Source organism: Rutidosis leptorrhynchoides, chromosome 11 (genome assembly GCF_046630445.1).
Source record: "Rutidosis leptorrhynchoides isolate AG116_Rl617_1_P2 chromosome 11, CSIRO_AGI_Rlap_v1, whole genome shotgun sequence".
NCBI lineage: Eukaryota > Viridiplantae > Streptophyta > Magnoliopsida > Asterales > Asteraceae > Rutidosis > Rutidosis leptorrhynchoides.
In genome coordinates, this window is record NC_092343.1 from 159,817,804 (window position 1) to 159,832,046 (window position 14,243).

Genomic DNA, 14,243 nt, shown 5'->3' on the forward strand with positions numbered 1-14,243 from the left:
TTGTAAACCATTATGTAATGGTCGTGTGTAAACAGGATATTTTAGATTATCATTATTTGATAATCTACGTAAAGCTTTTTAAAACCTTTATCTATGAAATAAAGGTAATGGTTTGTTTTAAAAATGAATGCAGTCTTTGAAAAACGTCTCATATAGAGGTCAAAACCTCGCAACGAAATCAATTAATATGGAACGTTTTTAATCAATAAGAACGGGACATTTCAGTTGGTATCCGAGCGTTGGTCTTAGAAAACCAGAATTTTGCATTAGTGTGTCTTATTGAGTTTGTTAGGATGCATTAGTGAGTCTGGACTTCGACCGTGTTTACTTGAAAAATGATTGCTTAACAAATTTTGTTGGAAACTATATATTTTTAACATGTGAATATTATGTGATATATTAATCTCTTAACGCGTTTGATATTATGTGATAGATGTCTACCTCTAGAACAAGTCCCATTGACTCACCTAATAATAATGAAGAGTCAAATGTAAATTGGAATGATTCGTGGACTGATTCACAAGTTCCTGAAGAGGAACCGGAAGAAGATTCGGAACCGGAAGAAGAATCGGAACCGGAAGAAGAATCGGAACCGGATGAAGAAATAGAACCGGTAGAGGAAATAATAAAACGGTTAAGTAAAAGAAAATCCTCAACCAACCGACCAAGGTTAATTATGGTCAATGGTGTTTCCGCCAAGGAAGCAAAATATTGGGAGGATTACCAATTCTCCGATGAATCGGATTCCGACGAGAATTCCGATGATGTTATAGAAATTACCCCAACTGAATTTAAAAAGGCAAAAGAAAATAATAAGGGAAAGGGCATAAAAATAGAGAAATCTAATTCCAACCCTGATGAACTTTATATGTATCGTTAACCCCCGAAGTCCTTATGTTGTAACAATGACCCGGGAACCTCTAAACCACCAGGTTTTTCTAAACCAATGTGGACAACGACGGCTCGTATTAGGGGAACATCATATATCCCTAGAAACTTGGCAAAACGAACCAAAACTGAATAAGAAGAAACGAGCGAGTCGGAATAAGATAGTTATATTCGTGTGGTGTAATATATGTAATATAGTGTGCTTATGCTTTATGATATAGGTAAAAATTGCTTGTATTAATAAGTATTTTTTTTATGAATCTAACTCTTGTCTATTTTACAGTATAAAAACACAAAATGGATAGACAACCCAATATTTTAAGAGACCTACCCGGATACATGATTGATGAAATCTTGTCTAGAGTCGGTCAGAATTCCTCGGCACAACTATTTAAGGCGAGATCAGTTTGTAAGACATTCGAAGAACGTTCCAAGAATGCCTTGGTTTATAAAAGGCTTTCGTTCGGAAGATGGGGGATATCACATTGGGAAATCCATAAGTTACGATGTGTTTACTTTGACGCATATATTGCGGGGAACCCAAATGCTATTTTACGCAAGGGTTAAGAAATTATTTTGACTCAGTATATCCGAATATAGGACTTCGTGATTTAGAAAAAGCGGCTAACATGCAACATAAAGAAGCATGTTATGCTTACGGGTTAGTAATGTTCGCTTCTCACCAAAGTGAGAACAAGAACATCGGGCTACAACTATTAAACAAAACGTTCCCACAAGTAACGGAGTCGGTAATTGGGATAAGAAATGAGGTTTTTAGGTTATTACGAGACTGTTGGTCATTACGTAACCCTCGTCCCTTTGACGACGTTACAACACGCTGTCTTATCAACGGCCATAACGGTTATGTTCCATAAGACCAAGGATGGGAAGTAGTCCTAGTAAAACCAGAATGCATGACTTGTTTCTGGACGTATGAATTACGTGTCTTTATTGCCTTTGCTGAACGACTTGTGTACTAGCTAGAATTATCTTCACAACTATCTTGTATCAAAGTTATTGTGTGCTATATTTCATGCTTTATGTAAAATAAGCGGTATTGTAAGTTTGTAAAATATTGTGTAAAAGTTTGAACGCGAAATATTATTACAATCAGTTTTTCATATAGAATTGTAGTAGTTGAATTGTATATTAGCTACTAAGTATGAACTTAACGGGTAGGTACTACCCGAATTTAAACTTATAAAATGCTAATATGAAGAAAAAGCTTTTATAAATGAGTTCATATTATGCTACGAAATACTATTAACTACTCTTAATATTCTGTATGATTAACTTGTTCCATTTGACTATTTTGAAGGAAATGGCACCGACTACTCGACACACCGTGAATATGAATGAAGAGGAATTCCGTACTTTTCTAGCTTCAAACATAGCCGCGGTACAGGCTGCGCTACATACCAACAATAACCTTGGATCTGGCAGTACAGGAAATCGTGTAGGATGCACCTACAAAGAATTCACTGCCTGCAAACCTTTGTAATTTGATGGAACCGAAGGACCGATCGGATTGAAACGGTGGACCGAGAAGGTCAAATCGGTGTTTGCCATAAGTAAGTGTACTGAAGAGGACAAAGTGAAGTACGCTACGCATACCTTCACAGGTTCTGCGTTAACATGGTGGAATACCTAACTAGAGCAAGTGGGACAAGACGATGCGTACGCACTACCGTGGTCAGCATTCAAGCACTTGATGAACGAGAAGTACCGTCCCAGAACCGAGGTCAATAAGCTCAAGACAGAACTTAGAGGGTTACGAACCCAAGGATTTGATATTACCACGTACGAAAGACGATTCACAGAATTGTGCCTATTGTGTCCAGGAGCATTCGAAGATGAGGAAGAGAAGATCGACGCGTTTGTGAAAGGATTACCGGAAAGAATCCAAGAAGATATAAGTTCACACGAGCCCGCCTCTATACAACAGGCATGTAGAATGGCTCACAAACTAGTGAACCAGATTGAAGAAAGAATTAAAGAACAGACTGCTGAAGAGGCCAATGTGAAGCAAGTCAAAAGAAAGTGGGAGGAAAACGGTGATAAGAATCACCAATACAACAACAACAGCAATTATAATAATAATCGCAACAATTATCCCAACAATCGCAACATCAATCGCAACTACCACAAACGGCCCAACAACAACAACAACAACAACAACAACAACAACAAAAGCAACAACAGCAACTACAACAATCATCCCAACAACAATAATAACCGCAACTACAACAACAATCAGAAGCAGCTATGCCAAAGGTGTGAAAAGTATCACTCGGGGTTCTGCACCAAATTTTGCAACAAGTGTAAAAGAAATGGTCATAGCGCGGCGAAGTGTGAGGTCTACGGACCAGGGGTTAATAGAACGAAAGGAACAAATGGTGTCGGAACGAGTAATGGCGGAGCAAGTAGTGTCGGAGCAAGTTATGCCAATGTAGTTTGTTATAAATGTGGAAAACCGGGACACATTATTAGAAATTGCCCGAACCAGGAGAACACGAATGGACAAGGCCGCGGAAGAGTTTTCAATATTAATGCGGCAGAGGCACAGGAAGACCCGGAGCTTGTTACGGGTACGTTTCTTATTGACAATAAATCTGCTTACGTTTTATTTGATTCGGGTGCGGATAGAAGCTATATGAGTAGAGATTTTTGTGCTAAATTAAGTTGTCCATTGACGCCTTTGGATAGTAAATTTTTACTCGAATTAGCAAATGGTAAATTAATTTCAGCAGATAATATATGTCGGAATCGAGAAATTAAACTGGTTAGCGAAACATTTAAGATTGATTTGATACCAGTAGAGTTAGGGAGTTTTGATGTGATAATCGGTATGGACTGGTTGAAAGAGGTGAAAGCAGAGATCGTTTGTTACAAAAATGCAATTCGCATTATACGAGAAAAAGGAAAACCCTTAATGGTGTACGGAGAAAAGGGCAACACGAAGCTACATCTTATTAGTAATTTGAAGGCACAAAAACTAATAAGAAAAGGTTGCTATACTGTTCTAGCACACGTCGAGAAAGTACAAACTGAAGAAAAGAGCATCAATGATGTTCCCATTGTAAAATAATTTCCCGATGTATTTCCGAAAGAATTACCGGGATTACCCCCACATCGATCCGTTGAATTTCAAATAGATCTCGTACCAGGAGCTGCACCAATAGCTCGTGCTCCTTACAGACTCGCACCCAGCGAGATGAAAGAATTGCAAAGCCAATTACAAGAACTTTTAGAGCGTGGTTTCATTCGACCAAGCACATCACCGTGGGGAGCTCCTGTTTTGTTTGTCAAGAAGAAAGATGGTACATTCAGGTTGTGTATCGACTACCGAGAGTTGAACAAACTTACCATCAAGAACCGCTACCCACTACCGAGAATCGACGACTTATTTGATCAACTACAAGGCTCGTCTGTTTATTCAAAGATTGACTTACGTTCCGGGTATCATCAAATGCGGGTGAAAGAAGATGATATTCCAAAGACTGCTTTCAGAACATGTTACGGTCATTACGAGTTTATGGTCATGCCGTTTGGTTTAACTAATGCACCAGCTGTATTCATGGACCTTATGAACCGAGTGTGTGGACCATATCTTGACAAGTTTGTCATTGTTTTCATTGATGACATACTTATTTACTCAAATAATGACCAAGAACACGGTGAACATTTGAGAAAGGTGTTAGAAGTATTGAGGAAGGAAGAATTGTACGCTAAGTTTTCAAAGTGTGCATTTTGGTTGGAAGAAGTTCAATTCCTCGGTCACATAGTGAACAAAGAAGGTATTAAGGTGGATCCGGCAAAGATAGAAACTGTTGAAAAGTGGGAAACCCCGAAAACTCCGAAACACATACGCCAGTTTTTAGGACTAGCTGGTTACTACAGAAGGTTCATCCAAGATTTTTCCAGAATAGCAAAACCCTTGACTGCATTAACGCTTAAAGGGAAGAAATTTGAATGGAATGATGAACAAGAGAAATCGTTTCAGTTATTGAAGAAAAAGCTAACTACGGCACCTATATTGTCATTGCCTGAAGGGAATGATGATTTTGTGATTTATTGTGACGCATCAAAGCAAGGTCTCGGTTGTGTATTAATGCAACGAACGAAGGTGATTGCTTATGCGTCTAGACAATTGAAGATTCATGAACAAAATTATACGACGCATGATTTGGAATTAGGAGCGGTTGTTTTTGCATTAAAGACTTGGAGGCACTACTTATATGGGGTCAAAAGTATTATATATACCGACCACAAAAGTCTTCAACACATATTTAATCAGAAACAACTGAATATGAGGCAGCGTAGGTGGATTGAATTGTTGAATGATTACGACTTTGAGATTCGTTACCACCCGGGGAAGGCAAATGTGGTAGCCGATGCCTTGAGCAGGAAGGACAGAGAACCCATTCGAGTAAAATCTATGAATATAATGATTCATAATAATCTTACTACTCAAATAAAGGAGGCGCAACAAGGAGTTTTAAAAGAGGGAAATTTAAAGGATGAAATACCCAAAGGATCGGAGAAGCATCTTAATATTCGGGAAGACGGAAACCGGTATAGGGCTGAAAGGATTTGGGTACCAAAATTTGGAGATATGAGAGAAATGGTACTTAGAGAAGCTCATAAAACCAGATACTCAATACATCCTGGAACGGGGAAGATGTACAAGGATCTCAAGAAATATTTTTGGTGGCCGGGTATGAAAGCCGATGTTGCTAAATACGTGAGAGAATGTTTGACGTGTTCTAAGGTCAAAGCTGAGCATCAGAAACCATCAGGTCTACTTCAACAACCTGAAATCCCGGAATGGAAATGGGAAAACATTACCATGGATTTCATCACTAAATTGCCAAGGACTGCAAGTGGTTTTGATACTATTTGGGTAATAGTTGATCGTCTCACCAAATCAGCACACTTCCTGCCAATAAGAGAAGATGACAAGATGGAGAAGTTAGCACGACTGTATTTGAAGGAAGTCGTCTCCAGACATGGAATACCAATCTCTATTATCTCTGATAGGGATGGCAGATTTATTTCAAGATTCTGGCAGACATTACAGCAAGCATTAGGAACTCGTCTAGACATGAGTACTGCCTATCATCTACAAACTGATGGGCAGAGTGAAAGGACGATACAAACGCTTGAAGACATGCTACGAGAATGTGTTATTGATTTCGGAAACAGTTGGGATCGACATCTACCATTAGCAGAATTTTCCTACAACAACAGCTACCATTCAAGCATTGAGATGGCGCCGTTTGAAGCACTTTATGGTAGAAAGTGCAGGTCTCCGATTTGTTGGAGTGAAGTAGGGGATAGACAGATTACGGGTCCGGAGATTATACAAGAAACTACCGAGAAGATCATCCAAATTCAACAACGGTTGAAAACCGCCCAAAGTCGACAAAAGAGCTACGCTGACATTAAAAGAAAAGATATAGAATTTGAAATTGGAGAGATGGTCATGCTTAAAGTTGCACCTTGGAAAGGCGTTGTTCGATTTGGTAAACGAGGGAAATTAAATCCAAGGTATATTGGACCATTCAAGATTATTGATCGTGTCGGACCAGTAGCTTACCGACTTGAGTTACCTCAACAACTCGCGGCTGTACATAACACTTTCCACGTCTCGAATTTGAAGAAATGTTTTGCTAAAGAAGATCTCACTATTCCGATAGATGAAATCCAAATCAACGAAAAACTCCAATTCATTGAAGAACCCGTCGAAATAATGGATCGTGAGGTTAAAAGACTTAAGCAAAACAAAATACCAATTGTTAAGGTTCGATGGAATGCTCGTAGAGGACCCGAGTTCACCTGGGCGCGTGAAGATCAGATGAAGAAGAAATACCCGCATCTATTTCCAGAAGATTCGTCAACACCTTCAACAGCTTAAAATTTCGGGACGAAATTTATTTAACGGGTAGGTACTGTAGTGATCCGAACTTTTCCATGTTTATATATATTAATTGAGATTGATATTTACATGATTAAATGTTTCCAACATGTTAAGCAATCAAACTTGTTAAGACTTGATTAATTGAAATATGTTTCATATAGACAATTGACCACCCAAGTTGACCGGTGATTCACGAACGTTAAAACTTGTAAAAACTATACAATGACATATATATGGTTATATATATAGTTAACATGTTTTTATTATAAGTATGTATCTCATTAGGTATTTTAACAATGAGTTATATACATAAAAATGAGACTATTAATTTAAGAAACTCGAAAACGATATATATAACGATTATCGTTATAACAACGTCTTACTAGGTACATATGAATCATATTAAGATATTGATACACTTGGTTAATTATGTTAAATGATAAGTAAATATATTATTAAGTGTATTAACAATGAAATACATATGTAAAAATAAGACTACTAACTTAATGATTTCGAAACGAGACATATATGTAACGATTATCGTTGTAACGACATTTAACTGTATATACATCATACTAAGATATATTATATATCATAATATCATGATAATATAATAATTTAACATCTCATTTGTTACAATAACCAATGGGTTAACAACATTCAACAAGATCGTTAACCTAAAGGTTTCAAAACAACATTTACATGTAACGACGAACGATGACTTAACGACTCAGTTAAAATGTATATACATGTAGTGTTTTAATATGTATTTATACACTTTTTAAAGACTTCAATACACTTATCAAAATACTTCTACTTAACAAAAATGCTTACAATTACATCCTCGTTCAGTTTCATCAACAATTCTACTCGTATGCACCCGTATTCGTACTCGTACAATACACAGCTTTTAGATGTATGTACTATTGGTATATACACTCCAATGATCAGCTCTTAGCAGCCCATGTGAGTCACCTAACACATGTGGGAACCATCATTTGGCAACTAGCATGAAATATCTCATAAAATTACAAAAATATGAGTAATCATTCATGACTTATTTACATGAAAACAAAATTACATATCCTTTATATCTAATCCATACACCAACGACCAAAACCACCTACAAACACTTTCATTCTTCAATTTTATTCATCTAATTGATCTCTCTCAAGTTCTATCTTCAAGTTCTAAGTGTTCTTCATAAATTCCAAAAGTTCTAGTTTCATAAAATCAAGAATACTTTCAAGTTTGCTAGCTCACTTCTAATCTTGTAAGGTGATCATCCAACCTCAAGAAATCTTTGTTTCTTACAGTAGGTTATCATTCTAATACAAGGTAATAATCATATTCAAACTTTGGTTCAATTTCTATAACTATAACAATCTTATTTCAAGTGATGATCTTACTTGAACTTGTTTTCGTGTCATGATTTTGCTTCAAGAACTTCGAGCCATCCAAGGATCCATTGAAGCTAGATCCATTTTTCTCTTTTCCAGTAGGTTTATCCAAGGAACTTAAGGTAGTAATGATGTTCATAACATCATTCGATTCATACATATAAAGCTATCTTATTCGAAGGTTTAAACTTGTAATCACTAGAACATAGTTTAGTTAATTCTAAACTTGTTCGCAAACAAAAGTTAATCCTTCTAACTTGACTTTTAAAATCAACTAAACACATGTTCTATATCTATATGATATGCTAACTTAATGATTTAAAACCTGGAAACACGAAAAACACCGTAAAACCGGATTTACGCCGTCGTAGTAACACCGCGGGCTGTTTTGGGTTAGTTAATTAAAAACTATGATAAACTTTGATTTAAAAGTTTTTATTCTGAGAAAATGATTTTTATTATGAACATGAAACTATATCCAAAAATTATGGTTAAACTCAAAGTGGAAGTATGTTTTCTAAAATGGTCATCTAGACGTCGTTCTTTCGACTGAAATGACTACCTTTACAAAAATGACTTGTAACTTATTTTTCTGACTATAAACCTATACTTTTTCTGTTTAGATTCATAAAATAGAGTTCAATATGAAACCATAGCAATTTGATTCACTCAAAACGGATTTAAAATGAAGAAGTTATGGGTAAAACAAGATTGGATAATTTTTCTCATTTTAGCTACGTGAAAATTGGTAACAAATCTATTCCAACCATAACTTAATCAACTTGTATTGTATATTATGTAATCTTGAGATACCATAGACACGTATACAATGTTTCGACCTATCATGTCGACACATCTATATATATTTCGGAACAACCATAGACACTCTATATGTGAATGTTGGAGTTAGCTATACAGGGTTGAGGTTGATTCCAAAATATATATAGTTTGAGTTGTGATCAATACTGAGATACGTATACACTGGGTCGTGGATTGATTCAAGATAATATTTATCGATTTATTTCTGTACATCTAACTGTGGACAACTAGTTGTAGGTTACTAACGAGGACAGCTGACTTAATAAACTTAAAACATCAAAATATATTAAAAGTGTTGTAAATATATTTTGAACATACTTTGATATATATGTATATATTGTTATAGGTTCGTGAATCAACCAGTGGCCAAGTCTTACTTCCCGACGAAGTAAAAATCTGTGAAAGTGAGTTATAGTCTCACTTTTAAAATCTAATATTTTTGGGATGAGAATACATGCAGGTTTTATAAATGATTTACAAAATAGACACAAGTACGTGAAACTACATTCTATGGTTGAATTATCGAAATCGAATATGCCCCTTTTTATTAAGTCTGGTAATCTAAGAATTAGGGAACAGACACCCTAATTGACGCGAATCCTAAAGATAGATCTATCGGGCCCAACAAGCCCCATCCAAAGTACCGGATGCTTTAGTACTTCGAAATTTATATCATATCCGAAGGGTGTCCCGGAATGATGGGGATATTCTTATATATGCATCTTGTTAATGTCGGTTACCAGGTGTTCACCATATGAATGATTTTTATCTCTATGTATGGGATGTGTATTGAAATATGAAATCTTGTGGTCTATTATTATAATTTGATATATATAGGTTAAACCTATAACTCACCAACATTTTTGTTGACGTTTTAAGCATGTTTATTCTCAGGTGATTATTAAGAGCTTCCGCTGTCGCATACTTAAATAAGGACGAGATTTGGAGTCTATGCTTGTATGATATTGTGTAAAAACTGCATTCAAGAAACTTATTTTGTTGTAACATATTTGTATTGTAAACCATTATGTAATGGTCGTGTGTAAACAGGATATTTTAGATTATCATTATTTGATAATCTACGTAAAACTTTTTAAAACCTTTATCTATGAAATAAAGGTAATGGTTTGTTTTAAAAATGAATGCAGTCTTTGAAAAACGTCTCATATAGAGGTCAAAACCTCGCAACGAAATCAATTAATATGGAACGTTTTTAATCAATAACAACGGGACATTTCAATATATAGGTTGAAATCGTTTTTCAATCCTTTGTCCTAAAACGGCTCCCATTGCAAAATCACTTGCATCGCACATTAGTTCAAACGGTAGATTCCAATTTGGTGTTATCATGATCGGCGCATTAGTGAGTTTTTCTGTAATAAAATTAAAAGATTTGATGCATTCATCTGAAAAGATGAATGGAGCATCCTTTTCTAGGAGTTTATTCATAGGAGTGGCAATTTTAGAAAAATATTTTATAAAACGTCGGTAAAAACCGGCATGCCCTAGAAAACTCCTAACTCCTCTAACATTGGTGGGATATGGAAGTTTAGCAATTACATCTACTTTAGCTCTATCCACTTCAATTCCTTCCTTTGAAATTTTATGTCCAAGAACGATGCCTTCTTTAACCATGAAATGGCATTTCTCCTAATTAAGTACTAGATTTGATTGTTCGCATCTAATAAGCATTCGTTCCAGATTAACTAAACATGATTCAAATGTATCACCGAAGAATGAAAAGTCATCCATGAAAACTTCCATGCATTCTTCTATCATGTCGTGAAAAATCGCCATCATGCACCTTTGAAAGGTTGCAGGGGCGTTGCAAAGTCCAAATGGCATGCGTTTGTAAGCAAAAATACCATAAGGGCACGTGAACGTGGTTTTCTCTTGATCTTCGGGTGCTATTGGAATTTGAAAATATCCGAAAAAACCATCAAGAAAACAATAGTAACTGTTTCCGGCTAATCTTTCCAACATTTGATCAATAAAAGGTAAGGGAAAGTGATCTTTTCTGGTGGCGTCATTTAATTTTCTATAATCAATACATACACGCCATCCTGTTACAGTCCTAGTAGGAATAAGCTCATTTTTTTCATTTGTAATGACAGTCATGCCACCCTTCTTAGGTACGCATTGAACTGGACTTACCCATGGACTATCAGAAATTGGATAAATTAAACCTGCATCAAGCAGTTTAATAATTTCTTTCTTAACAACATCTTGCATATTAGGATTTAGTCTTCATTGGAGTTACACATACGTTTTATGACCTTCTTCCATAAGAATTTTATGTGTGCAATACGAAGGACTTATTCCTTTAATATCATGAATCTTCCATGCAATGGCTGGTTTATGAGCTTTTAACACAGAAATGAGTTGTGATTTCTCATTTTCAGTAAGAGAAGATGATATTATTACAGGTAATCACCATGTAAATAAGCATATTCCAAATTTTTTGGAAGTGGCTTTAACTCTAATGTTGGTGGTTTTTCTATCGATGATTTATATCGATATCTGTCTTCTTCTTTTAGCATTTTAATTTCTTCTGTTGTTGGTTCATATCCATTAGCCATTAGTGTAGCTAACATTTCAGTTTCATCAATTGGTTCAGTTCCTTCTCCTAAAGAACATTCTCCTGTTCCGTGTAATTCTGGAAATTCTTCTAATAATTCTGCATGTGAATCTATAGTTTGAATATAATAACATGTATCATCTGCAGATTGCGGTTGTTGCATTGCTTTATCAACTAAAAAGGTAACACTCTCATCCTCTATACTTAGGGTCAGTTTCTTACCAAACACGTCTATCATTGCTTTAGCCGTATTTAAGAATGGTCTTCCTAATATGAGAGGAACTTGAGAATCTTCTTCCATGTCCAGAACAACAAAATCTACTGGAAATACTAAAGTACCAACTTTAACTAGCATGTTCTCCATTATCCCTCTAGGATATTTTATTGATCGATCGGCTAGTTGTATGCTTATTCTTGTTGGTTTCAATTCTCCAAGGTCTAGTTTAGTGTATAGTGAATACGGCATTAAATTTATACTAGCACCTAAATCTGCCAATGCTTCTATTGAACTAAGACTACCCATAAAACATGGAATTGTGAAACTTCCTGGATCAGATAGTTTTTCTGGTATCTTATTCAACAGCACTGCTGAACAATTAGCATTCATAGTGACGGCCGAGAGTTCTTCCATTTTCTTTCTATTCGATATTAGATCTTTCAGAAATTTAGCATATCTAGGCATTCCTGAAATTACATCAATGAAAGGAAGATTGACATTTATTTGTTTAAACATATCCAAGAATTTGGATTGCTCGGCTTCAAGTCTTTCTTTTCTCAATTTACTTGGGTAAGGAAGTGGTGGTTGGTATGGTTTAACATAAGGTTTTGCCTTAACTGTGTTATCTTCATTAACCTTTTCAACTACCGGTTCTTTTTCCTTATCTTGATCAGGTTGTGGTTCTTGTGGAGTAGGAATAGCTTCATCAGAAATTTTAGGTTTTTCAGGTGGTTTAAGTGTTGTACCACTTCTTGTGGTAATAGCTTTAGCTGTTTCATTCCGGGGGTTAGCATTTGTATCACTAGGTAGACTTCCCAGTTTTCTTTCACCTATTAACCTTGCTAGGTTACTTACTTCTTGTTCCAAGTTTTGAATAGAAGCTTGTTGATTTCTAAATGCTTGAGCATTTTGTTCATTAGTTTGTTTTTGAGATGTGAAAAACTGTGTTTGAGTTTCAACTAGCTTCGTCATCATATCTTCTAAATTTGGCTTTTTATCATCGGTTTGTGGTGGTTTGTTTTGAAAATTAGGTCTTTGCTGATTGTAAGTATTATTGGATACTTGTTGATTGCTAGGACCTTGTTGGTTGTTGTATAGAACATTTCGATTATAATTCTGGTTTTGATTGTAAATTGGTCTTGGCGGTTGATAATTATTCTGATAATTATTTCCAGGCCTTTGGTTTATGTATGAAATATTCTCTCTTTGTTCCATTGTTAGTTCAAAACTGAGACAATCTTTTGTCAAATGTGGTCCTCCACACTGCTCACAACTAATTCGTATTGAGTGAATATCTTTAGTCATATTTTCCATTCGTCTCTCGACAGCATCTATCTTTGCGGAAATGGAATCTAAGTCATGTTTAGAATCGGCTCTAGCTGCTTTAGATGATCTAACGATGTCTTTTTCTTGGTGCCACTCTTGTGAGTGGGAAGCAGTGTTATCAATAAATTTATAAGCATTAGTTTCTGTTTTCTTCATAATAGAACCACCAGCTGCTATATCGATGTCTTTCCTTGTAGTGATGTCGCATCCTTGATAGAATATTTGTACTATTTGACAAGTGTCTAAACCATGTTGCGGACACCCTCTTAATAACTTTCCAAATCTTGTCCACGCCTCATATAGAGTTTCATTCGGTTTCTGTGTGAACGTAACAATTTCTCCTTGAAGTCTCACGGCTTTAGATGCCGGAAAGAATTGTTTAAGAAAATTTTCAACTAAAACGTCCCATGTATCGATCGCCCCTTCAGGTAACGATTCCAACCAATCTTTGGCTTCTCCCTTTAAAGTCCAGGGAAATAACATGAGATATATCTGTTCATCTTCAACTTCTCTTATTTTAAATAGTGTGCAGATTCTATTAAAGGTACGAAGATGTTCATTTGGATCTTTCTTCGGCGCACCACTAAATTGGCATTGATTAGTTACCATGTGTAGAATTTGTCCTTTGATTTCATAATCTGGCGCATTAATGTCTGGATGAGTAATTGCATGACCTTGGCCAGTGCGTTTAGCTCGCATTCGGTCTTCCATACTTAGAGGTTCCAGATTTTTCATAATTGAATTTGTTGAATCTGAATCACTAGAGGATTCTGATTTAATGGTTCGTTCCTCAACAATCTCTGTTTGAATGATTGGTGGTTCCGGAGGAAAAATTAATGGTTCAGGATCTATGAATTGTCCCTGAATATTCTCCGGATTCTCAATTGTGAGATGGGGTTCAAAAAATGAATTATCAAAATATTTGAATTGGAGTACTTGGTCGACTGGATGACGATTCTAAAGAAAAATCAACGGCGACAATATTAGCTAGATGTCTTGATCGAGTTACAGGTGGTGAACGTACAAAAGGTGGTGAACGTCTTGCTCGGTGCATTCACTGAATATCCTATTAGTTTTTAAAAAGGAAAGAAAAAT